This window comes from Pteronotus mesoamericanus, unplaced genomic scaffold (genome assembly GCF_021234165.1).
Source record: "Pteronotus mesoamericanus isolate MK-2021 breed Mesoamerican mustached bat unplaced genomic scaffold, CSHL_Meso_final contig_33, whole genome shotgun sequence".
Classification (NCBI taxonomy): Eukaryota; Metazoa; Chordata; class Mammalia; order Chiroptera; family Mormoopidae; genus Pteronotus; species Pteronotus mesoamericanus.
In genome coordinates this window covers 1591427-1618272 of record NW_026555135.1, presented here as the reverse complement: position 1 = coordinate 1618272, position 26846 = coordinate 1591427, and the positions used below count along the sequence as shown (strand labels likewise).

The 26846-nt window shown below is 39.2% G+C and overlaps 1 protein-coding gene and 1 pseudogene across 4 annotated transcripts in view; one reads left to right on the top strand and one right to left on the bottom strand.

Annotated features, from left to right (window-relative positions):
- Positions 1-26846, top strand: part of FAM168A (family with sequence similarity 168 member A) — a 172613-nt gene that overhangs the window by 42999 nt on the left and 102768 nt on the right. The window contains exon 1 of one of the 4 annotated variants that reach the window (XM_054576245.1): positions 9592-9935. The exons of the other annotated variants lie outside the window; for them this stretch is intronic. The gene's annotated coding sequence lies outside the window, so the exon portion shown is untranslated. Of the gene's footprint in view, positions 1-9591; positions 9936-26846 lie in introns of those variants that run through there. 4 annotated transcript variants of the gene reach the window in all.
- Positions 19107-19430, bottom strand: LOC129072735 (cyclin-dependent kinase 2-associated protein 1-like; annotated as a pseudogene).

Sequence of the window (26846 nt, the reverse complement as noted above, 5' to 3'; positions counted from 1 at the left end):
GAAAAAATCTTTTTGGCCAGCCCAAAAGTGTTAGTATAGTACTATTATTAGCACTAGGGTCTCTAAATCATCTTCCTGAGTGCTCTCCACAGACTCAACTCTATGGAATGTCTGTTCTCTTTTCCCAGGGCCAGCGGTTCTGACGCTTTGAGTCTTCAGGGTCCTTATGACATGTAAGAAATGTAAAAGAAGAGCCCTGGTGGCAATCTGCTTCCTTCATTGTTTTGTGTCAGTGTCCTAGAGGTGATGAGCAGTGTGGTGGTTGTGTTTTTTGCCAACTTCCGTTCCACCCTAAGCAATTTAAGTCAATTAGTAATTCCATGCCCCATGCCAATGAATGATTTAGGAATGGGTGCCCAAAGTCTAGCCAGTGAGACATGACAGGAATACTACTGGAGGCTTTTGAGAAAGGTTCTTGGCTCAAAAAAACAAAACAAAACAAAACTAAACAAGAAACAAGGAAGGTGACCTCTTTTTCTAATGGCTATTTCCCACTACTTATTTATTTACTTAGACTAAACTGAGCCAGTTCAGTCAACTAAAGATATTAATACTTATTTTGTAAGGAATATATAATTTAATGTTTGGAAGTATCTGAGAACTGTACAGATGTGATTAGTTCATTGGGTAGTAGATGTCACTCAGCAGAGCTTTAAGGAGCAGTGGGTTTGGTGGAGCTGGGAGTGGTACAGATGGGAGGGGGAGAGGCTGAGGGAAAATGGGCTAGAAGGTAATGATTTCCAGGTCTTGTCTGGGGGAGGAAAGGGAGTGAAGGCTATTAATCAATGAAGTGTAGTTAAGCAGCACCAGTGCCAGTGGAGTGCCCTCCTGGAGCAAATGTTGTTACAAATATTTTAAGTGTCTCTACATCCTGCTTGGTCAGTTTGGAGTCTGAAAGACCATCGTGAGCCACACCTCTTTCTTCCTGCAGTGGCTCAATGCCCAGAGCATCCCCATCTCTGGCCATTGGATATGCCTAGAAAGGTATTTGGTAATGAGTCAATCTAGGTACTCCCAACTGATAATTTTTAGCAGAGCTGGAGGGAGGACAAATCAGGGGCCAAGGCCTGAGCAGTAGCACTGAGAGGTACCTGGCTGGGGAGTAAGGAAGCCAGTGCTTTTGAGACAACAACTGATCACTCTATGAGGCTTTTGGAATCAGATAGACCTAGATTCAGATTTCAACTTTACCATTTATATCTGTATCGGCCTAGATGAGTTAGTATGAAAATATAGAATTACCTTTCAGTGTTACTCTTATGATTAGAGATAACATACATAAAGCTCCAACTATAGTACTTCATACATATTAATGTTCAAGTAAATTATATGTGTTTTTCACTGTTACTAACAATAATGATATAAAGTCAGTGAGACTCTTTTTCCATAACATATCTGTCAGACTACCCATGGATTTGCTTGTTTGTGACCCCTTGGGGGTTCTGCATTTAGCATTAGTTTTAAGGAGCAGTCAACTGTATGTAAAATTACTAAATTGGGACGTGGCTGGAAATGGTTGAAGGGATAGATAGAGGAGACATTGCTTTTTGCCTTTGACTCTAAGCTCCTAAGGATTAGCCATATTCTTCAGAGTAATAACTCCTATTTCTTTGTCCTTTTTTCCATTTCTTTTTGTTTACCCATTGCTTTCTTTTCTTTTTTTTAAAAAAGATTTTATTTATTTATTTTTCAAGGGAGGGGAAAGGAGGGAGAAAGAGAGGGAGAGAAACTTCAATGTGTGGTTGCCTCTTGCACGCCCCCAACTGGGGACCTGGCCTGCAGCCCAGGCCTGTGCCCTGACTGGGGATTGAACCGGCAACACTTTGGTTCACAGGCCAGCGCTCAATATGCTGAGCCACACTAGCCAGGACCCATTGCATTCTTTTTAAGTAACTTTTTTGGTGGGTCTTACAATTTTTTAAAAATAGTGGTAAATATGTGTAAATATAAAATTTACCATTTTAGCTGTTTTAGAGTGTACAGTTCAGTGACATTATGGACACTAATGTTGTGCGACAATCCCACCATCCATCTCCAGAACTTTTTCATGTTGTCCAACTGAAGCTGCACTCATTAAACAGTAACTGCCTTTTTCCTCCTCCTTCTAGCTCCCAGCAACCACTATTCTACTTTCTGTTGTTACGAATTTGACTACTCTAAGTACCTCATATGAGTGGAATCATGCAGTATTTGTTTTTTTATGACTGACTTATTTTACTTAGCGTAATATCTTCATTATGTGTCAGAATTTCCTTCTTTTTTAAGGCTGACTAATAGTATCTCATTGTATGTAGATATACAACATTAAAAAAAATGCATACATCTGTTGAATGCTTGGATTGCTTGTATCTTTTGGCAATTTTGAATTCCCCATTGCTTTTTAAGGAAGCCTCCCTCTCTTTTTCTTCATAAATATCTATAGCGCAGCTTTTTTGTCCTCACTGTTTTTAGTATTGGAGACATGGCAGTGACCAAGACAAATGAGATTTTTGGAGCTCATATTCTGGTGATGACCACCTCCACTTCTCTTTGCATAATGCCTGTCTCTTTTGCTGGAGTGCGCTCCTTCTGGGCTGGTGCCCTCATTGATTCACGTGCAGCTGCTTGACTAACAGTACCCAAGGCATTCAGGCCCTCTGGGACAGGCCCCTGATAACTGACTTCTGCAACCACAGCTTTAACCACTGCTTGCCTGCTTGCACTTTATATTTTAGCAACACTGAAATGAATGTCATTTCTCCAGACGTGTTAAATTGTTTCCATTCTCTGGGCTGTCCCTTTTTCTTAGAATGCCCTTCTCCCCTTTCTCTAGGGTCACGCATATCTTCTTGGAATCAGTCATCTTCCATGAAGCCGTTCTGGACCCTCTCTAGACTATTTTTGCCACATTCTTGCGGCTGCCTTCCTGATGGTTTTTATCACCCTGTATGGTAATTGACAGGTTCCATACTCTCAAGGAACTCACACAGAGTTTGGCACTAGGTTTCTGCCATCTTCTTTACTCATTGAACTTGATTTTGCTGTTGACAGACTTTCTGGAATGAAAGTGATTTCCTGGGAATCTGATTGGACTTCCTCTTTATTGCTCTCCTTTTGGGTTTCACCCTTGTAGTTGTGTCGGATCTTACTAGAATTGACATAATCCTTTTGGATAAGATAATATGCCTTTTACATCCTTCTCATCTAGCAGATTCCAAAGATCTTGATCAATCCTAATGGTATTTAATATCCTTGTTTTTCTTCTGTAAACCTCCTTCACCTTGTGGCTTTTTGAAAATGCCTCTTATGGAAAATCAGACAACTTGGCCATTGTCTCCCTATCGCCTGTCCTCACAGTATCCTCCCTTTATCCTACCATGACAGATTAACTTTTTAAATTTTCAGTATTTTTTTAAAAAGTTTTTTTCCAATTTATTTTATATAAAGATCATGCTATAGACAATTTTGTGGAGTGCTTTTTAATTTAACATTAGATCATAAGCATTTTATAATGTTACTGAAATTTTTTATTAAGCATCAGTTTTAATGACTGTATACTGTTGCATTGCATGATATAATTTATTTAGTCATAAGATTTAGGTTACTTTGCATTTTTGGGGTATTATAAATAACACCATGGTTGTAAATTTTGGTCTGTATTTTTGATAGCTTTCTTTTGATGAAATTTAGGAATACTGTATTTAGAGTAAAAGTCTAAATTTTATAAGGCTCTTGCTGCATACTGTCAAGTTCTCCTGGTTCATTGCAGGGACTGAATATTAAGTATTTGTTAAATGAAAGAATACAAATTCCCCAGAAAGACTGTACCTGGTCATGCTTTCTGTAGGAGAGGGTGACCGCCTGTAACCTCCATACCGCCTTTCATTTTTGGCCCTCTCAGTATCCCCTGCCCTCATTTGTTCACAGTTAGGGCTTTATCCTCTTGTTAGTTTCAGATTTAATTGCTTTCTCTATGCTCAGGTCAAATGAAATCAGGGCTTTGCTTCCTCTCTCTCAAAGAAACAGGGATTTTCCCCTTATTTGGTCACTTTCCTTTTCACCTTTACATCATTTATTGGTAGTATCTACTGACTCTTGGCAACCACAGATTTGGAAAAACTTGACCAATCCCATAGTTAATGTTTAGAATATGGAGAGAGAGCAAGCCCTAGTTAGCAAAAATCTAGAACTGACTTCTGAGAGAGTAAAGGGGATTCTAGATCCTGGCCTAGCTGAGTGATCGTAATCTTTAATCTGTGTGGGACTCTGCTGCTTATCTGTAAAATGGGTCTACAAGAATACGTTTCCTCCTTACCGCTCAGACTTGACAGAAAACCTCAATTCACAAAATAATACATTTTTATTGAACAGGTACTGTGGAAAGACTGTATGATAAATTCAGAGAGGTATTCCTCTTGTCACAGAACTATTATATCTTCATTCAAGCATTCGTCCATTATTTATTCCACTGGTCAGCAGATATTTATTGAAGTTTTATGCTTAGTATTAGATGGGGAGGAAGATGACAAATAAATTGTAATTCAGTGTGAAACATGCTATGATATTGGTATGAAATAGTCACAGTAATAGCAACTGATGTGTAATGATTATCTGCTGTGCTGGACACTATTCTAAACCCTTTACCTGTATTGATTCATGTAATCCTCCTAATAAACTTTTAAGGTAGGTGCATAATTACTGTTACAGGAATTATAGTGAGATACAAAGAGAGTGTAAAAGTAGTTACTATTTATTGAATGCCACATGAACCAGATGTTTTATATATATTTTATGTACACTTGCTTTCATCCCTACCTCGACTCTACAAGGTTAGGTGTTATTTTACACGTGAAGAAATAGTCTCAGGAAGGTTAAGCAATGTGTTAAGTTCAAACAGTTTGTAAAAGGTAGAGGTGGAATTCAACCCAGTTTCAGTCCAGTTTCAAAGCCTTGGTTCTTCAGATTTTGGTAGGTAAAACTCTGTAGGCTAGGGAACTATGGGATCAGTGATATCAGAGTCCATTGCCTTTAAGAGAATATGAGGTAAAACTGAAAGATTTTCTTTAAATTGTGAGTTTGTTCCTTCCATGTCCTCAGTGTTCCCTCCTCCCTAGGACAGAGTAAGAAACCCTCTCCTACCAGTTTGAGTATGTAGGTACTTCCTAAGCAGTCAATCCTAGCACCCGTGGCTCTTGCTATTGATGACACATGGCAGTTTGGAATGCTTTTAGCCAAGTGCCTAATAACTGAAAATGCTATATATTCATTCAGGATAGCTGCACCATGCAGCCAGATGGGCTTTAAAATTGGTATGTTCATATTAAAAAAAAAAAAAACAAAAACAACAAAATTTAAAAATGTCAGTTTGCAACTTGATATTGCCATGTTAGAATTTTCTAATTTTTTCCCCTCTAATAAAGAATAGGAAATGTTTCATTAAACTCCTGTTAAATTGTTTACACTTGTTGCATACTGCACAGATGTGCTCAGCTGGCTGAAATGTTTTTCCAAAATTGTGTGCAGTGGAAAAAGAGAAAAATGTGCAGTTTTAGTTTGAAGTCCAGAATGGCTGTTGAAAAAGATTGCAGTGTAATTTTTTAGTGCTTATGTAATTGACTTTAATAGTTGCTTTTATAGTTGTGCTGCATAATTAAATCATGGTGTTATAGCTTTTAGAAGCATAGACTAAGGGAGAGAGACCTATTAAAAATAGATTGTGTTTAAAACTATTTGCGTCAGATGAACGCTGTCTTATCACTTTTTTTTAATTGTGGTAAAATATCCTTGTCTCTTTACTTTGTACAGCAACTTACTAACTGATCTCCCTGTGTTCCTGTCTCACCTCCCCCAGCTCATCCTTCATCCTGCTTTTCTGTGAGCTTGGTTAAATATATATTGTACTCCTTTTTTGTTTTAAAACCTTTAGAGGTTTCCTGTAGCTTTGAGGATGAAATTCAAACCCCTTGGTTTAGCATACAAAGTGATTTTTTTTTTTTAAATGATATGGCCTCTTCCTGCCTCATTAGTCTCAAATCTTACTTCTTTTTCATGTTGTTCCAATCAGACTGAATCACTTGGCATTTACTGTCCAGGTGACATTCCTGTGCCTTCATCAGTGCCATTGTCTCTATGTGTGACACTCTCCCACCCTTTTGTCATCTCCCAACCTTTTAATTACCCTTTAAGACTTAGCTTGGGCTCATTTCTAATCAGCCTTCTGGTGGTTCCCCTCCACTGCTGCCCCTACCGCAGTTTACCACTGAGTTCTGAGCCTCTCTTTTGTGCTCTTCATAGCTCCCCTTATCATAGAACATTTACCACTTCGTATTATGCCAACATACCTTTCTATCTGCCATTAGAATTTATTTATTTCTTTTTAGCTCTTAACCCTTAATAGATCCTCCAAAAATGTGTGCCAAATTAATATTAAAAAAAAAAATGTAAACAGCATACTGAGGATGTATTAATTCATGGAATCCCAAAAGTGTGATAAATTTCTAACAGTGTCTTCCTGTTTTTATTTCTGCTGAGTTGTGTTTGCTCCAATATTTGAAAAAAAGTTCCTTTTAGAGTCACCTGCCATTTAGTTATATGCTAAACCTGAAAAAAAAAGAAAAAAAAAGACCCTTTGTTCACTGTCTCACGTAAATATTGGAGCTTTGTTTTGGACAAAGGGGCCAAGCAAAGGCTTTCCGATTATCTTCTAACTATCGTGGTTCTTGCCTCTTTCTACAAGTTGGGATAATGGTGGATTAATACACTGATTCTAGCTTATAAGGGACATTGACTGTATGGAATAGAGGTTCTCATGGTGTGTGATAATAAGAAAGGTAGAAGCAGCTCTCTGTTACCCAGTGTCATTCCTAAGAGTCATTTACTAAGTGCTGGGTGCTGGGATAAAGAAATAAATTAGTCATAGCTCCTGCCAGACTGCCTGCTAGACTGTATGTGCCTTGGGGAACATACACAGCATAGACACAGCAATGATAGAAATGTTCTGTATCTCTGCTGTCCAATATGGTAGTCACCTGCCACATGTGGCTCTTGAGTGTTTGAAATGTGGCTAGTGAGACTGAGGAACTAAATTTTAAATTTTATTTAGTTTTAATTAACATAAATTTGAATTTAAATAGCTACATTTGTCTTGTGGCTGCTGTATTGGAAAGCACAGATCTAGAGGGGCAAATCAGTAGGGAGACAGACCTGTAAATAAGGAGGTATGATTAAGTGTAACAGGTGCTATGATAGAAATATATCTAGGGTTCTGTGTTGGATTGGCTCAGATATATCTAGGGGAAAGTGGAACCCAAAAGAAGTGGAAGTGGGAGAAGGAGTCAAGAAATTGTCATAGCTTTATGTGTCCTAATAGATGGGTGGGTATACCTGATTGTCACATAATGTTAGCTTAAAGACTTACAGTGTTTGCAGGTTACCAGTTTTTCAAGAATCAAAATACAGTAAAACATAGTTACTCCTAAAACCTCACTGTACATGATATAGTCTTACCTTCGATTCAGGAAGGAATGTAGGAATGCTTCTGGTTATTAGAGCGCTTACTGTGGTAGGCATTTGGAAGACATGAGCAGAGCAAGGAAGTTTGCCCAGGTACAGAAGGTCACCAGGGCGGAAAGCCCAGGGTGCCTAGCAACGGGCAAAACTGGGGAAAAAAGGATGTTGCCCCCAGGGCGACCTTTCTTCCCAAGCATATTGCTGGTCACATGGTTTAGACCCCCTGACCTTTCATATCATTGGCCATGCAGTTTGGACCAACCCCTGGCATGTTGCTAGTCATATGAATTAGACCCCTTAGAGGAAGAACAAACAAGGGGGCCAGAGAAGAGCCCCTTAAGTGTTAAGTCCCCAGGACGGTGAGGTTCTACCCACATCAAATACATCTTGGCCTCAGTTGTTTTTCAGCTCCAGGCCCAGAAAAGCAGCAAAATCAGAGAAGCAATGCCATGGCTGGCATCAGGACCCGCTGCATTGACTAATGACCCCTTGCTCTGGTGCCAACCAGTCATTAGAGACCACGGCCCTGAAAGGACACATCTGGAAGGCTGATGAATATGCTATTGGGATCCTCCTCTGAGACCTCCAGATACATACCCTCAAGGTGGAGGACCCAGTGCGGTTCTCTCTTGAGCAAGCCTGAGCCTTTCCACATGGTTTCCTTGCTTCGCTCTTTCCCCTAAGCTCCAGGGGCCCTTCTTTTGCCTCTCTAACTTGTTTCCTGGGTCCATTTCTTCCTTGGCTCACTTCTTCTGCCTCTGTGATGTTCTAAATAAACTTTCTCTTGGCTCTGAGTCCTTTCTTAGCCAGAACTCAAGTACTGAGGTTGCTGAACCTAGGGTTGGTCTAACTCCGCCAGCTTAACATCTGGTTCTGTTTTTGCTGCCAACATTACTATATAAAATTGATGAGAAAGCTAGGAAGCTGAAAATCCCTTTTAAAAATATAATAAAAGACATTAGTTGGCACTTGCATCTTAAAATGGAAAAAATGTTTAATATTTGCACGAACAAGCAGCACTTACAAGATATATGCTAATTTTCTAGCCGCTGTCAATAGAGTAACATAAGTGTGTTCTGGCTATTAGGAGATTTACTGGTTGGAGGAGCTTACCACACCCTGTGTTAATCTGTATGTGGGTGTCTCTCTCTACAAAACAACAACATGCTATCATTGAATGTAGGATGAGTGCTATGGACATGACTACCTTAGGACAGGAAAGGAATTTAACACTGCTTTGGGACCGTTACAGTAGGGTCTGTAAAATGGATGGGACCTGATTTGTTCCATGAAAGGTGGATAGAACTTATGTAAACCAAATTTTTGTGGTTATGAGTTTTGTCGGAAATGTGGCATCTAAAGATGTTGAAGCAGGAGCAGGGCATATTTAAGGGGCCGTGAGTTCAAATATTTGGCAGGTATTTAGAGTTCTTGAAAAGATGTATTTGGAAAGAAAGGCAAGAACCAATTTGCAAAAGAACCTTATTTATAAATTAAATGTATAGACTTTATTCTGAAGTTAGTGGGGAGCTGTTTGAAAGTTTTATTTGGGATTTGCTTTAATTTTTTTCAGAAGCAGTGTGGGTTATTTGGACCTCTTGGGGAGATGGCCTACAGATGCACTGTGCTTTGTGTGTGGGTATTTATGAAGAGTTACAGGTTGCATGGTGGATGATGATAAGAACCCCTTGTATAGTAATAGTACACTGTGGAGAGGATAGAGAAGCCCTTTTAATCTGACTTTATTAACTTACCCATTATTTACACATTCAACAAACGAGTACCTGTCTGTGCTAGGTTCCGTGCTCTGGAGATCTAAATGTAAGTTACAGTTTCGACCCCCAAGAAGCCCATAATTTGACTTTTGTCTACTTGAGAGTTCTTGTTTGATGAATCAGGGACACACCAATCCATCCCGGGGCATAGGGATGAGGGCCCTGGTGGGTGGTGCTGACTGTCCATTTTAGACATTCCTCAGTTTCTGCCTTGCAGCCGTGACTCCTTTTTCTCCCCAGTAGATACTATTTTCTCCCCTCACTTCTCCAGCCAGAGAATTCTTGTTTGCCCTGCAGCCTGCCTAGAACACTGTGGTCTTTTCTATTTCTATCACTCTATGTTAATTAGGTTAATTATGGCTTTTAAAAAATTTCCACCTGCCTATGTATGTTTGTCTAGGGGGGAATAGAGGAGAGGAAATAGCCTTAATGCAGGCCTCTGAGCAAGAAGAGCTCTGCTGAGCACCCCAACTGCTAGGTGAGCTAGAAGTGCTCCTGGGTCACTGCATGTTATGATAGGTGATAGTTATCAGACAGCTAAGAGAAAAATGAAGTGTCAACTTTAAAATTGCTTTTTGTTTGGAATAAGCCACAAACCAGGCAATTCAAGTATGAAGGAAGAAAGAGAAAGAACTAAGGTTATTGAGGAGCAGCCGCTGATCTACTTTGCAGGTAGTACTTCCTACATTGACCCTTGAAGGTGGATGATATTTTTTTCATTTTCCAGAGGAGGAAATTGAGGTTCAAAAAGGTGAAAAAGGTGATACAGAGGGTCTGAATTTGAATTCTGGCTCCTATTCTCCGCCCTCGCCCCCCCCCGCCTTTTTATTTGTGAAGTCTTTACAAGTTATTTTAACTATGATTCTCACTTGGCGGTTAAAGAAAATGATGAAGGGTGGCAGCCAGTAATACCTAAGGATTCTTTCTGGGGATTAAATGAAAAACCACCTATGAAGAAATCTAATTTAGAAGCATAGTAGGTGCTTAGTTAAGTTTGGTTTAATGTGAGCCTACTTTGTTTAATCAGGGCTTTCTTTTAAGGAAATAATTAAAATTCCTGGAAAGACTACGAAATTTTTACAAATAAATATGGAGAATTGAGGAATGTGGTCAAGGGTTTAATATACTTAACAATATATTTATTTTGTAGTGTATTATGTTTATTTGATAGACGCTATAGGAGAGAATGGAATGTGTGTACTGAGGAGCATTCACTGACCTTCCTTGAATAGGAGGCACTGATTAGGAGAAAGTTAGTTCCATGTCCCTCTTTTCTTTTTTTTTTTTTTTAACCCTCATCCAAGGATATGTTTATTGATTTTAGATAGAGAGGAAGAGGATGGGGGGGGAGAGGGAGAGAGAGAGAGACATTAATGTGAGGGAGAAACATGGATCAGTTGACTCTTGTTCACGCCCTGACTGGGGATTATACCTGCAACTCTTTGGTGCACGGGATGACACCCCACTGAACTGAGCCACCTGTCCTGAGCCTGTGTCCCTCTTTTCATGTAGTAGAGCACTGTGGACAAGTAATAAACACAGGGATACTGGATTTTATGATACACAGTTTTGGTAGTCATTCTTTTAATCTGTGGTTATAAATCTGTGTTCTTATGGTCACTCAGTCCTTGGTTTGTTAATTCATAGTTCTTATAAGTGTTACATTTAGGTCTTAATTATGCCTGCTTGAGGAAGAGAGGTGAGAAAGAGCCCCTAGATTTGAAGAGTGAGCGCAGGACCAATTTCTGGCTCTGATGATTTACTATAGATCTTAAGTCATGAGATGTATTTTCTTACCTACAGTGGCTATTTGTGAATATTTAAGTAAAATAAAGAAGATGAGCATTATCTAGTATTCTAGTAAATGTTAAACTGAATGTGAATGGTAAGAATGTTCATAAATGGAACCTGAATAAACCTGAGTATATTTTTTAAAGTTTTTAAAAATAACAGCTGTATTGAGCTACGATCCACGTACCATACAGTTCACCCATTTAAAGAGTATAAGGCTTTTAATATAGTTACAGAATTGTGAACATTTTTTATTATCTCAAAGAGAAACCAGTACTTTAGCATTCACACCATACTTCACCTATTCTCGCCAACCCTTCCAATCTGTTTTCTAAAGTAGATGTTGCCTATTCTGAATATTTCATATTGATATTATCAAATAATATGTAGCCTTTTGTAACCAGGCTTCTTTCATTTAGCATAATGTTTTCAAGGTTCATTAATGTTATGACATGTATCAATACTTCATTTATTTTTATTGCTGAATATTACAGTGTGTGGATAAGACCATGTTTACCTTTTCGTTGGTTAATAGACATTTGGGTGGTTTCTTAGGATAAATGCTGCTACGAACATTCTTACATAAGATTTTTTGTGGATATGTTTTTGTCTTTCTTGGGTAGAGGGAATGAGTTCTAAGGAATGGAAATCCTGGATAATTGGTAACTTTGTTTAACCTTTTGAGGAACACCAGACTGTTTTCCAAAATGACTGCACCATTTAACATTCCCACGAGCAACTATGAAGGTTCCAGTTTTCCCACATCGTCTCCATGACTTGTCTTTTTGATTTTAGTCATCCTGGTGAATGGGGAGTGGTATCTCATTGTGTTTTGATTTGCATTTCCCCAGCAGCTAATGATGTGGAGCATCTTTTAATGTATTTATGGCCCATTTTGTCACTTTTTAAGTATCTCTTTGTTTTACTTACTAAGCTATGTAATATCCTTCTTTAATAGATGGTGCTCTATAGCCATAGGTGCTTATTAATACTTACCAATTTGTTAGCTGATTATAAGAGGATCCTAAAAGAACAAAAGTATCACTTCATCATGTCATTCTCTCCTTTTTCAGTTACTCCTATCACTAGTTGAATTGAAAGCCCTCAGGATATCCAGAAAAGAGATTTTCAAGTAATATTTGGTCTGTTTAAGGGAAGATAGGATTGAAGACATAAGATTTTATAATTAAAGAGTAATTAATGGCTGAAATGATTACTGGTATTGATTATAGAGCACTTAAACAATTTGGTTTTGGCACTGGGGATACATCAGTGAACAAATTAAAATCCCAGCTTTGAGTTGCACTCTACTATACAGAGACATGAAAAATTAGGCAGTGTATGGGGAAGAGAGTTACTGAAAGGAAGGGAGGCTATTTTAGATATGATCAGTTAACCTATGTCTCTGGTGAGGTGAAATTTGAGTACAGATCTTAATGAAATAAAGGAACAAGTCATATTGATAACTTGAGGGAAGAATGCTTTAGTCAGAAACTCTTTAAGTGCTTTAAATCCCTGAGGTGGGGTTGTGTTTAACTTACAGTGAACAACAGTAAGGGAAAGAATGTTTCTGCTGTTCACACTAAAGAATCCAAGGCTTATATGTTCTTCTTAGACTTTGCATTTGGCCACCTCAGAGTGTTTCCAAACAACGTGAGTGTTAGTGTTAAAGTTTAATTTTACTTTGGTGTAGCCCAAGTGTAATGAGCAAAGAGAACAGTGGTAGGTGGTAAGATCAGATAGGTAGAAGGAAGCCAGGTTACATGGTATCTTGTAGGCCATGGTAATGATCTTTTATTTTTATTTTGAGTGAGATGAGCAGTTCTTGAAAGGTTTTGAACAGAGTGCTGTGATGTGATCTGAATTGAATTTAGGAAGCTGTTAAAAGAGTTAGGGAATGAGATAAAGCTTGAACCAGTGTGATAGCAGTAGGATTGGTAATAAGTTGTTGGAATCAGGATATGTTTTGAAAGCAGATCTGGCAGAATTAGCTGGTAATTAGATGAGGATTTTGAGAGTAAGAAGGTGGTCAATGAAGGTTTTTGCCTTGAGCAGCTAGAAGATTGAGTTGTCATATATGGAGATGGGAAAGATTGGGAGGAGCAAGTTTGTAGGAAGGGGTCAGGTGTTTGGTTTTAGACATATTCTATTTAAGGAAATGTCAGGTAGGCCAGTGGATATACAAGTCTGGAATTCAAAGAAGTCCAGTTGGGAGATATAAATCTGGGAGTCATTAGTATATGTAAAGCCACAGAATAGATGTGGTCACCTAAAAAATGTGTGTAGATAGGGCAAAGAGATCTAACAGTGGAGTCCTGGACATTTCTGACATTGGAAAATTGAGAAGGTCAAAGGGGTAGCTAGTGCGGTAAAAGAAAAGCATCAGAGGCCAAGTAGTTTGTGGGGGTAATAACAAGTGTCCCAACTTGGTTGCCCAGAGTCCTATTGTTTAATTATGGTTTGGTTCTAAATAACTGCAACATTGGACACTTCACTTTACAATTTTTGGGCCTTGGCATGATCTATAAAGTATAAGATTGTTTCTCAACTTTTCCCCACTATCATAATAAACATTTATATAACACTTTATAGTTTGCACAAAGTATTTCCATATGTTTACCACATTTAATCATAACAAATCTGTGTGACTTATGTTTTTATACCCATTTTACAGATGGAGGATTAAAGAAGTTTAGAGACTTGTCCAAAGTCACACATAGAGACTTAGACCTAGATCTGCCAAATCTCAAAGCCTGTGCTGTTTATACTACGTAACAGTTATGTGCTATGTTAATGTTTCAGTATGATATGATTTTGATCACATATAATTCATTTATTTATACATTCACTGAATATGTGTTGAGGCCTGCAGTGTAACTAACTATTCACTGTTCTAAGTCCTGGGGATACAACTGTGACTGAGACAAAGTCCTTGTCCTCAGAGATCTTTCATTCTAGTGGGGAAGATTAACAATAAACAAAAAATTAACTAATAAATAATACAATGTTAGTGTCATAATAAAAAATAGAGCAAGGTCAGGGAAGAGACTGTGTTAGGGGATGATCAAGAAAAGCCTCTCTGAAGAGATGGCATTTGAGCAAAGACCTGAATGATCTAAAATAGAAAGGCATGCGAAATGTGATAGAGGAAACCAGAAGAAAGGTTCAGAGGTGGGAATGAGCTGGATGTGTCTGAGGAACAGCAAGAAGAATAGGAGATCAACAAACAAAACGTATAGAGGTTTGGAGTCACTGAGCCCAGGAGGGTCAGTTCTGACTCCTTTCACTTAATTTGCTCTGTGACCCTGGGCAGAGTATCTAGCTTTTCTGAGTTTTCATTTCCTTATCTATAAGACAGAGGTAATAAAATAAAGGCTGTCTTGAGAATTAAATGAGAATGTGTATAAAACACCTAGACTGTTGCGTGACACATTACTATTTTAAACATGTTTACTGCAAACTATTACTGACTGTGTCCTAGGTATGAATTCCACTGTCACCCAGTAAGATCAGTTTTCTCTTCTTTTTCAATTTGTTTTAATCAGGAGATATTAAAAAAAAGTACTGTTTTTGTGCCTAAGCTGTGCTAAGCATTCTTCCTGAGCCCCCCTTGGTATTGAAATCAAGGAAGGAAATGTTGGACTGAAAAAGAAAATGATTTAGAAGTTAATGAGTAGGTATAAAAGTAAGGGCTTGAGATTCTGGTAATTGTAGCTCCAGTATATTCATTTATTATGGAAAGAAACTGCGTGTGCATTTCTGTCATCTTTCCTCATTGTTGGATATTAGCTATACTCAGGCGCTTATCAGCCAGGTTTCCTACTGACCCAAACCTGCTTACCCTAGGTACATCAGGTAGGAGCCAAGTCCTTCATCCTTATAAGACCATCTGTTTTCAGACCCACAGCTGCAGCTCTTACAGTTGCAACCCAACACAACTGGAATGATTTATTCATCTGCAGGTAACATTTGTACACCAGCTTTCCAGCTAAGTACAGTATCAGCATTACACTTAATGAAGCATCCAGCACAGGTGGTGAGCTGTGCTGGAAAGGATGCTCATGGCGTTAGAAATGGCTTATGGACAGGTGGAGGTAAGCTGTTAGTCCTGAGAGTATAGCCGGAGGAGGATCAGAGTGAACACTGGACAATAAGGGAGAATTTCTTATCCAGTAGAGTCTTAATTGTGTCTCCTTTATTTCTGGAGTTTTGAGATATCAGTGTTGTACCACTATTGAGTTGGGTGAGAAAATTAAAATCCAGAGGAGTAAAGAGACTAGTTTAAGCTGCAGCAGTAGTGGCTACGTAATGGCTAAGGGTAGAACTCGAATATTCCAATTCCTGGCCCAGCACTTACTTTCACATATTTTGTTGTGCGGTGAATCTCTCTTCTTATGTATAAAATGAGGATTAAATGAGATACAGGTTATAATGAAGGCTGCTTACGTCATTTTTGACAATGAGAAAGAACTAAATAAATGCTATCCTCTTCTTCAGTTCAGTTGAGCCAACATTGATTAAGCATCTACCTTGTGCCAGCCCAATTTCTAGGCTCTTTACTTAAATTATTATATTTAACCTTTTAAGTTTCATTCTTTCTCCCTTTATTTTATTGAGGGTCTAATTGGTACAATAGTACTTTCCTTACATGACAAAAATCCTTCCATAGTCAAATCCTCATAACCAAACACAGTTGTTGCAAGTGATGCTTACTTTTAGAAAAACCTAGTGTTAAAGTCTAGTATGAACCTGTGGTAATATCTAGCATGAATCTATGGACCAAAGCAGCTAGAGCTAGTCTGCGATTCTTGGCTTCTGCCCCTCCTGCAAGGTGATTGCAGGACCCTCAGTTTGGAGGGCAAATCATGACAATGATAGCACTCTACCTCAGAGAAGTGTAGTTTCTCATTTGGAATGTTTGGTTTTAGTAAATTGCTTCCTTTTCACCTTAGGTTTTCACTGTTGGATAAGCCATCTGCTTCTCAAACCCAATTTTCCTTTACCACCAAGGGCTTGCAGGCCATTGGTCAAATGGAGTATGAAGGCTTTCTTAAATTCATGGTGGTTTTGTAAGAGTGGGAAGGCCTTATGGGGAGAGATTGCATCTGCTCATTGGAATTCATTTGTGATGTGTGCCTGGCTAGGCAGTATTTTACCAGGGATTCTGCTGGGGCTGGCTGAGGAGGAGATAAAATTTTGGAATTGAGTTTTATCAACATGGGTTTTGGCTCTTTCAGTCCTTGCCAGTATAAGCCAGGGCTTCAAAGAACTTGTTGGGATTGCTACTCTTCCTTCCTTCCTTCTTTCCTTCTTTCCTTCCTTCCTTCCTTCCTTCCTTCCTTCCTTCCTTCCTTCCTTCCTTCCTTCCTTCCTTCCTTTCTTCCTCCTCCCTCTCTCTCTCCCTCCCTCCCTTCCCTCCCTTTCCCTTCTTCCTCCCTCCAAACTTGCCTCCCTCTCTCTCTCTTTCTTCCTCCCTCCCTTTCTTCCTTCCACCCATCCATCTATTGTCCAAGTTTTCCATTGGCACTTTGTTTTCCCAGGTCGTGGTTCTGTTCAGTGAATGGCTTTGTATAATGCAGTTCAGCAGAATGATTTAAGTGAAGATTCAGTAATGAATAAAATAGGGGAAACCTAGTGTGAAGTAGTGGAAAAGCCTTGGTAAACCCATAGCCATGTGGCTTGAAATCTCAGCTTTGATTTATACTGGCTTTATGATCTTTGGTAAATAATTTAATCTCTTTGAGCCATAGTTTCTTTATCTCTAAACATGGAACTGTAAATACCTTGTTCAAAGTTGTGGTGAGGATTAAATGAGAAACTATATGGGAAAGAATTGAGCATTAAGTTGATGCTCATTAAATATTTCTTTCCATCTTTCCATCCCCTTAAGGAGTATACATGGGAAAATCAGACATGTATACAAGTGATTGTATGTGTGTGCATGTGTATTAACTTAATGTAACTCTGAGAAGTGGCTGGAATTTGCCAGTCATTGGGAATTGGGAGGGTGAAGGCTTGGGGGTGGGTGCCTATCTTCCTTGAAACCAGGCTGAGAGATATACTCTGATAAGGTAACATAACACAGTCTTTGTTCTTTTAAAGAAGACCTTAGGAGGAGAAAAGAAAGAACCTGGTGGTGGAAGCCTTGTGATACTGGTTTACTCAGGGGGACCATTAGTGCCTTTGGTAGCTAATGGTATCTTAGAGATAGAATAATCTGCTTCACAGTTAACTGAGAGCAGGACCTGGGGTTTATATACATGAGAACTGCCTTTTAGGAACAGTAAGTACATAGCTTAAAAGGTTAGAGTCACCAGCCCCCCTCCCCCAATCTGTTATGTCATCAGCAAATGGTCTTTTCCAAGATTCAAATCTGGTCATCTTAATTTGCTGTTAAAACTCTTCCATTGGCCCTGGCTGGTGTGGCTCAGGTGGTTGGAGTGTTGTTCTGAAAACTGAAGAGATGGGGGTTTGATTCTTGGACAGGGCACATACCTGGGTTTCAAGTTCAGTCCCTGGTCAGGGTATTTGCTAGAGGCAGCTGATCGATGTTTCTCTCCCTCCCTTCCCCACTCCCTTTCCCTCTCTCTAATTATAAATAAATATTTTTTTAAAAGTCTCTCAAGTACCATGTTTTCTGTGAGGCCGGTCCTTCCTCGCTTCTAAAGGTGAGGTGCCATGGGATGAGAGGCTTCCCTTCTCGAGATTCAGCTAGAATTTTGTACTTACAAAACTCTTTTTTTTTAAAAACAAGATTTTTTTTTTTTACTTATTTTTAGAGAGGGGAAGAGAGGGAGAGAAACATCAATGTGTGGTTGCCTCTCACATGCTCCCTACTGGGGACCTGGCCCACAACCCAGGCATGTGCCCTGACTGGGACTTGAACTGGCAACCCTTTAGTTCTCAGGCCAGCGCTCAGTCACACCAGCCACACCAGCCAGGGCTACATACAAAACTCTTAGCTACATGCTGTAGTCTAAGTGATTAGTAGACAGAATGATGTCTGTTAATGCTTTTGTTTGATACATTGGCTATTTTATTTTAGTGCCTTCATTAGATACTCAGTTTATCCATAAGTAGTAGGTCCGTTTACAACAGATACTTTTATTTTTTGCTAATGAAAATAAGCTTCATTACATCAATAAATACATAATGGCGCAGTGTTAGTAATTTTCTTAGAGATGTTTGGATCAACTTACAGGAAAGGCAGGACTGAAGTCTACATAACAGTCTTAGGAAAAATTTCAGGTGTCCTTGTTAAGTAAGGTTTGGTAAGTTGATTTTTCTTTTCTATTTATAACTTGTGCATTTTAAAAATTGACTTCAGCTCTGACTGGTGCTGCTCAGTTGGTTGGGTGTAGTCCCGCAAAGCAAAAGGTCCCCGGTTTGATTCCTGGTCAGGACACATGCCTGGGTTTCAGTTTTCTTCCCAGTCAGAATGCTCAGGATGCAAAGGATAGACAATTTATTGACGCTTCTCTACCTCCCTTCTCTCTCTTCAAAGCACTAACAGTCATCAGCTGTTAGGGCATTTGCAAATGCTTAAGCAAAAAAAAAAAAGAAGTTACATTAAGCAGAATCTGTACTGTATGGCCAACAAGGACCAGGGGCAGGCTACTAAGTAATGTGTGCTGTCAGCATGTACTAAGAATATAACCCTTAAGAGCTGTATTTGCTTAAGGGAAACAAAGAAAAGTTTGAGTAACAAAAATGTATTCAAAAGAGAAACAGTGGTATTTTGGAGACAAACTACTGTTTGCAGTGAGATAGGTTATGTTTATGTGCATCTTTTGAATAAATGCTAAAACAAAAAAAAAACATCAACCAAAAAAAAAAAAAAATCAACCCTGTGTAGTTCCTGACTATTTAAAATGTAAATCCTAATCAACTGCAAAATCTCTTCTCCAATTTAGAGTTATAGGTTCAGAACCTAGTGAACCATGGGAGGGCCACAGGGAATAGAAACCAAATTGTTACCATTTTGAAAACAAGTTTCAGATGAACTGTAACTTCTTGAAAGAAGATGGAAAACTTTCCATGCTTACAAGGCAGCTAGGATCTGGCATTCTGTTCCATTTAAGCCAAGCAGTCTGGGACCAGCTCCCTATCGTGGATGATGCTTTGTTTTCATCTTTTCATTGCACTCTTTCTTCCTGCCTTGGTGGCTCTGATCTCTTTCCCCAACTCTTTGATATTGTCCAGGAACTCTCTGTATTTGCTTTGGGTCGCCTGGATGTCCCCAGTTCCCTTGGTGTGGTGTAGAGACGGTGCCTCATAGTTACTCAGCAGCTGGTGATACTGTGAGGACATTGCTGTAGATGGAGGGCAGGTGGGCATGTGGTGGTCACCTTCTGTTTGTAAGACATCCCCTGAAAGTGGCGGGGTGCGCGGGGCCTGTTGGGGTTGATGCACCAGTCAGTGCACCGCCCAGCTACCGTCTGCTTTTTGTTGTTGACGGGGCTTGGACCACACCCCAAAACAGATATCTTTAGAATAAAAAAAATAAATAAATGCAGAAACAATGCAGCACCTTGCCAGACTTAGCAAATTATATTTTATTATACATCTTATTCCTGATTAAGTGAATACCCATCAATAAAATGAACGGTTAAAGATTTGGGAAGAGCTGGTTATCAGGTTGATGGCATAGGTCCAGCTGATCTGATTTTTAAATCATTGACAAACTTTGGTCAAGAGAAACATAACTGTTATGCATTCTTTCTTTCTCTCTTTTTGTTATGCTTTCTTTCAAATAACTTTTCATTTGGATCCTCAAATTTCTTCTGCTTAAATAGGGCCTGAATTCTGTTTTTCATTTTGGAGCATTCCCTAAATGTCTGGTGATCTTTGGTGTCCTTATTTTTAAATGGGATACTGAAAAGCTGATAGGAAATTTTAAATAGTGATTGTGGATCTCATTGTATGGTCTTCCCAGTCTATTTGTGGGACAACTACAATGTTATTATTTTTATCTTTCGACTAGGGTGGGTCAGGTTCTCTGGAAGGATCCTCTAGTCACCTTCCTAGAGGTTATAGGACTGGCTGCCATTGGTCTAGAAGCTGAATGGGGGAGGAAGATTGTCAGGAGATCCTCAATATTCAATTCACTTAGACTCGTTATTTTCAGTACCCTTCCTTCAATTGTGCCCGCTCTTCCCTTTTTCTAGAGATAACCTCGATGTTACCCTTTCCAGAGGGAAAAGAAAACCCAAACACAGAGCTACCAGTTTCTGAATTTTGTGGGGGTTTTACAGGTTAAATTGTTACTTTTTAGTTTTTTCACTGCTGGCTTAGTAGTTACCTTTCTTGGGTCTGAGAAGTCAGTTACTGTTCACTCATTTGCTTTCTGGCTTTTGGTATTTTGTGGCTATTGGTCTTCTCCATTTCTCTTTGTTTTTATGGTTTTATGCCTTATAAAAATTCAAAAGTAGGATCTAAAATACCTTATACACTCCCCTTTTCAGAACAGACAAAATATTATTTAGTCTTTCTTAGGATTCAAGTTCCTTATTTTGAACATCAGTTATTCTGCCTTTTGTGTTGCACTGATGCCCATGGGAGCTACTGTGTTCTACACGGAGTCCTTTGGGTATGCCGCACTTTAAAACAGAAAGAAGGCTCAGGGCCACCTTTTGGATGAGTACTATGTTTTTAACATTCTTGTGGTTGTTTTGGAATTATTGTTTTGCATTTTCTTCCTGCTGTTTGTGAAACACAACAAACAATATTGTTCTCTTTCCTTACTTTGTCACTTCTCACCTGCTATTTATGGGTGCTCCCAAATTACTGAGTTTATTAGATGTGTTTTTAAGGGAAAATTGAGGCCATGGGGTTCTATTAGTAGTAAAGTATGAAGAATTAAAGGCAGTTATTTTGGCTTTGAAGACGCCTTTTTTGATTACCTAGTTCTCTGTGTGTTCCAGAGCGACAAGGTTATTGGATTGCTGAATTCTATACAAATGTATTATAATAAAACTTCATGTCTTGTCAAGTAAATTGCTTTCATCCATACCATCTCCTTTTAAGTTTCCCAGTAATTCTACAATGTGGTAGGACAGGTAAGATTATTCCTGTTTTATAGATAAAGCAATTTGAGGTTCAGAATGATTAAATGACTTCTTCCCATCACATAACTGAGTGGTAGAGCTGGGCCTAATGTCAGGTTGTCTGACTCAAATCTTAGTGTTCTGTTCCTTTTCTGTTCTGTCCTTTTGTATGTGGTAGTTTACAGAGTCAGAGTCCTCAGATTAGAGTTAAGGGCATTAAGGAATAGTCTTCATTTGATCCTTACGGTAGTAGCACAGTGAGATGGGTTCTATTTTTCCTATTTCCCACCTGGGGAAATGGAAGCTCAGAGAGATTAAGTGACTTGTACAAGGTCATCTGATAAAACAAAGGTGGCAGAACTAGGACTCATTTACTTCCTTTGACTCCAAATCCTGCTCTCTGCAGTGTATGATACTTCCTCTTTAAATTTAATTTGAGCTGCCAGAAGAGAAGATATGCCAGCCATATGGATATTAGACAGCAGTAGTTTGAACTGTTAGTAAACAGCTAAGTCCTCTTCCCTAGGAAGATTTCAGCTGATTGGAATTCTCAGGCTATTTTTCCATTTTACAAAAAGGAGGAATATAAAGAACTGTTGTGTTTGGACTTGCAACAAATTTTAATTCCTTTAGTGGAAGCACTAAAGTTACACAGTTGTGTTGCCAGTTTGGCACAAGGAAATACTAAAAGCTCTCAAGTAGAAATACTTAGTTTCTAGTCTAATACTCTGGACCCCAGGAGAGATTCATCAAGAATCAGGGAATGTTAGGGCTTTAAGATCCATTCATTCTTGGATTTAAAGGCTGAGTTTGCCTAGACAGTTCAGTAGAGTAATTCTATACACATTTATTGAGCTTCTGATGTGTACCAGGAATAATAATAGACACTGGGGAATGTCCTGCTTAGGAGTCCCTTGGTCTAGTTGGGAAGGAACATAAAAATAATTACATTATAGTGTAAGAAAGTGCTATAACTGAGAGATATACAAAGAGCACTGAATAGGGAATGATTAACTGTTCCCAGATCAAGGGTGGGGGAGTGACTGGAGAAAACTTTACAGTGAAGGTGATGATTGACTTGTGCTTGCAGGATAGATCAGCTTTCAGACAGGGAATGAAGGGCATTGTAGGCACATGGAACAGTATGTGCAAAATCTCAGAAATATGAAAGAACTGGCTGTGTGAGGAAATCAGTGGGAAGCTTGATTCAGCCAGAACCGGAGAGTCAGGTAAACTAGGCCTCCTCGTCCAAGGCTCTCAAGGCCTCTTCCTATTATGCTGTGCCAGCATCTGCTCACCATAGGAATATTCTTCCTTATATGCAAGTGCTCTCTGAAAGAGGCTGCATCTCCTCTACAGCCTTGCAAGCCTTTCTTCAGAGTTTAGTTAGGATAATTATACTCTTTTCTAAAAAGCTTTCCTGGCTGATTCCCGATACCTCTCTTCTTCAAACTCCGGTTGCCCTTTGTAAGCCAATGCAATTCCCTCCTGAGTTAATACTGACAAGTGCTCATCTATAATTTGTTTCTCTGTTGCTTTCTATTCTAGAAGGATTTGCCATTAGTGATACTTTTGATTATGCCCAGAGTGCAAAAGTTTGTTTGATTACTTGTAGTTCTTAAGCCTAAGTTACAGGTTTATTTTAAAGTTGTTTAACTTTCTATTCAGGTCAGGAATCCTTCAGTTTAGGGAATAAAGTGTGGTGAAATGAAGCCCTCTAGGAAGCCTTTTCTTACCCTCCTGGAGCCAGTAATTCCTTTTCTTTTTGTCTTAGTGCTGGTCACCCTGCCCTAGAACTCTCTCTCCCTCTGCCCCTCACCTTTTTCCCTCAGTGTCTGTATCCCCGACTGGATATTGGCCCCGCTGAGGGCAGGGATTTGGTATAGTTTATCTCTTGTGTTTTGTCAACTGTCAGCGTAGAGCCTGGACACAGAAGTGTTTGGTACATGTTTATTGTTTTTTGAGAGTCAGGATACAGGAGTTAAAGCTTCTGTTCTACCACTCTGTGACCTTCAGCAGATCATTTCCAATCTTTGAAACTCCAGTTTTCTTATCTGTAAAATATGAGTCTGGACTCCGAGGCAGGTTTCATAGCATTTATCCTACTTAGAGTAGTCAGGACATGGACAGTAATATGGTTATTACCGGGGTGGGGGTGGGGTGGGGTGGAGGAGGGTATAGGGGAGATAAATGGTGAAGGACGGAGACTTGACTTGGGGTAGTGAACTCACAGTATGGTGTACAGATGATGTGTTATAGAATCGTACACGTGAAACCTGTATAATTTTGTTAACCAGTGTCACCCCAATAAATTACATAAAAAGGAAAAAATGTGAAACAAAAGAGTTAACTAGGTAAAAAGTGGTTAACTATTAAAAGAAATTAAAAGATAACTCTAAGATGTAATAGGGTGGTAACTGCAGAAAACAGCTACCATCAATATCTAGCACTGAGGGAAAGTGAATTTACCAGCTTAAGAAAAGAGAGCTCCATGAGGGACTGAGATTCAGACCTCTGAGCAGAGTCTGTGACTGTCCTAAGAACGTGCTGCTTGCTCCTGTGGTGAAGAAACTGGCTGGAAGGCAGTCACCTTAGAACCAGGAGAGCCACTGTGTTGAAGTCTACCGCCTTCAGGACTGCCTCCTAAAAAACCAAACACTGGAAAAAGTCTCTTCTTTCTTACTTAGCCTTGTAGTCTCCTTCCAGCATCCTCTTGTGGCAGAACCTACATGAACCAGCAGGGACAGGAGGAATGTAGTCTGCAGGGTCCAGTCCAGTATCACAGAGCAGGGCAATGAAGAATTCGTTTGGAGCTTCAAGGCAAAAATTTATAATTTGTATATTGAAATAATCTGTTTTGCTATTTGTCTTCCTCATTGCACCATGAGCTCAGCAGTGACTGAAGTAGTGTCCTATTTGTCTCTCTGTCTGCATTGTTCCCAAAGAGGCCTGGCACTACAGAGTTGCTCAGTAAAATACTGTTTGAATGAAGAAAAGTCTCTGTAAGATTGAGAAATTTAGGTGTTTCTCTAGGTTGGCTTAAGTCTGATTATCTTAGAAGGAATTGGGGCCAGGCATTCTCTGTATCTGTTGAAACCTTATTGAATGCCATTTGTCTTGTGCCTGTCTTGTACATAGCTTGCATTAGATGCTAGAGTGAGGACAATGAGAACATTGTTCTATTAATATTCATGTGAAATAGCCCTGGTCAGGTGGCTCAGTTGATTGGAGCCTTGTCCCATACACCAAAAGGTTGTGGGTTCGATCCTAAGTCAGGGCACATACCGTATTTTGCCATGTATAATGTGCACTTTTTTGCCCAATTTTTTCAGGGAAAAATAAGGATGTGCATTATACATGGGTAGTATTAATCCTGTATCTACATAAATGTCTTTAATGCTTTTATTTATGCATATGTGTTAAAAGTATGACCCTGGAAAGCAATAATGATATCCATATTCAAAATAATTCCCTGGAATATGGTAATTGTTTTTGTTCCTAAATACAAGTAAATAAAAAATTGAATTAAAAAAATTAAAATGAAAGATTTTTTTTTTTCTGAGAGTTTGGGCCAAAACCATGAGTGTGCATTGTACACAGGAGTGCATTATACAAGGCAAAATATGGTACCTAGGTTGTGGGTTTGATCCCTAGTCGGGATGTGTACAGGAGGCAGTCGATCCATGTTTTTCCCTCACATCAGCATTTCTCTCTCTCGCCCCCCCCCTTTCCCTTCCTCCTTCTCCCTCCCTTTCTCTCTCAAATAAAGTGTATTCTTGGATAAGAATTAAAAAAATATACTCATGTGAAATTAATTATATCCCCTTCCCTAAAGCATGATAATATGAAATCTAGGGTAGGTACTTTACACGTAAGTATATTCCTTAGAAATTTAGTTCATTTTCTTGTAATAGTATCTTCTGTGCAGTTTAGTTCATTTTCTCCCTATAGCCCATTGCATCATCACCATTTACAGATGGAGAAACTGAGGCCCAGAAAGGTTGAAGGACTTGACCAGAGTTACACAGCTAGTAGGTGCCAAAGCTAGCCTAGGTTTGGCTGTTCTAAATTTGAACAGGGCAACACCTTCTTCCTTTCTCCCAGCTTATGAGGGTAAGCACAGAGTTTTTGTTAGCTGATGGCAGTAGAAATCTAGAATTGATTTGTGTTTCTGGCCATTTGAGGTTGGGTAAGTAACAACAGGGCAAAATAGCAGCACTTGCAATTATAGTGTTTGCTAATAATTGCCATTTAAAATAAACCAGCGTGAGCCTGAGTTTCAGAAACCCTATTTGGGAAGCAGTTGCTATCTGGCAGCAGGATATTACTGTTCGTTCGTTCGTTTGTTCATTCATTCATCATCTGACACTAGCGGCTTACAAGAGATTCCCTGCAACATTAAGCTTCTCTCTTATTCCTGTAGGTCACTTTCCTTTTCCAGGGTCTGAAACTACATAGACCACTTAATTATTATTAGGAAGCAAATGTATGAGGCTGGTCAGTGTTTGTCGATTCTGGGCCAGCACACACAAAACTTTTAAGGAAATGATTTAGGCTTGAGAATCAGTTACTCCTTTCTCAGGTCCTCAGCCAGGCAGAGTCGGGGACCCTGATGTTTGTCATATTGCTTGAAGGGTCAGAGTATTGCATATGGCCCAGAAGAAAAGTTTTTTTCTTAGCAGAAGAGGCCATTAGAAATTAAAAGCATTGAAAGAGGCCAGTAAATCAGGATTTGCTAATCAAATTATTCAGCTGGTTATTTTGTGATTATCTTCTGGGGTGGCCACTGGGATTGGCTGACATGGGAGTGCGATTTCATCATAACAGTGTGAAGCCCTTGGATCAGTATCACCTTTCCTTAGTTTCTTTTGGTGCCATCATTGTCTCTTAGGATAGGTACCTTCTCCTTTGAGTTTCCTGGCAATAAACGTCGCTGCTCTGCTGCTTTTGAGAAACGATTACATTTATCTTCTGTAAGGAACTGATGAAAGAGTCTGAACATGTCATTTATTTTTAAATACACACTCAGAATTGAGCTCTTTCATTTTGTTATTTAACATTGAACAGGAAAGGAAGTGTAGTGGAACTAGTATGGGTTTTAAGAGCAAAACCACCTGGGCAAAACCCCATTGTGCTACTTAGTAGTTATCATCCTGTTTGAGCCTTAGTTTCCTCATCATTATAATGAGAATAATGATAAATAAGATTGACAAGAATAGTGATCCATGATTTGGGGTAAGTTTGTGAATTTCATTGAACCTCAATTTATCTGTAAAATGGAGGCAGTAATTCCTCAGTGATAGCTTTGGTATGTAAAGAAGCTGGCTAATATAAATGGAAGTGTCTATACGAGTGTCTGGCACATAGTATTTGTGTATGCTGAGTTTTAAATAAGTTGCTATGACTGTTCTTAGGAGATCTGAAAGAGAAGGCTCCTGAGGGTAGGATAGTTTCTAGGGGATGGGTCAGGGCTTATTAATAAATACTCATTGATTAATTTGTTCAGTGGGAAGCTCTTGTCATTTCCTTTATGGACAGTTCTACTTGATCTGCTGGTGTTCTTTTTCTTACCTGTCATGTCTACAGACAGAACTATGCACTTGTTTCCCCTGAGAGTTTCCTTCCCAAGCTGCAGTCCTTATTGTGTTATTCCAAGTTGCTCTGTACAGAGAAAGCGGAGTACAAAGACTGAATTGTGGTTCGAAACTTCCAGTAGCTTGTATTTCTGGGTCCATTGTTTTGTATA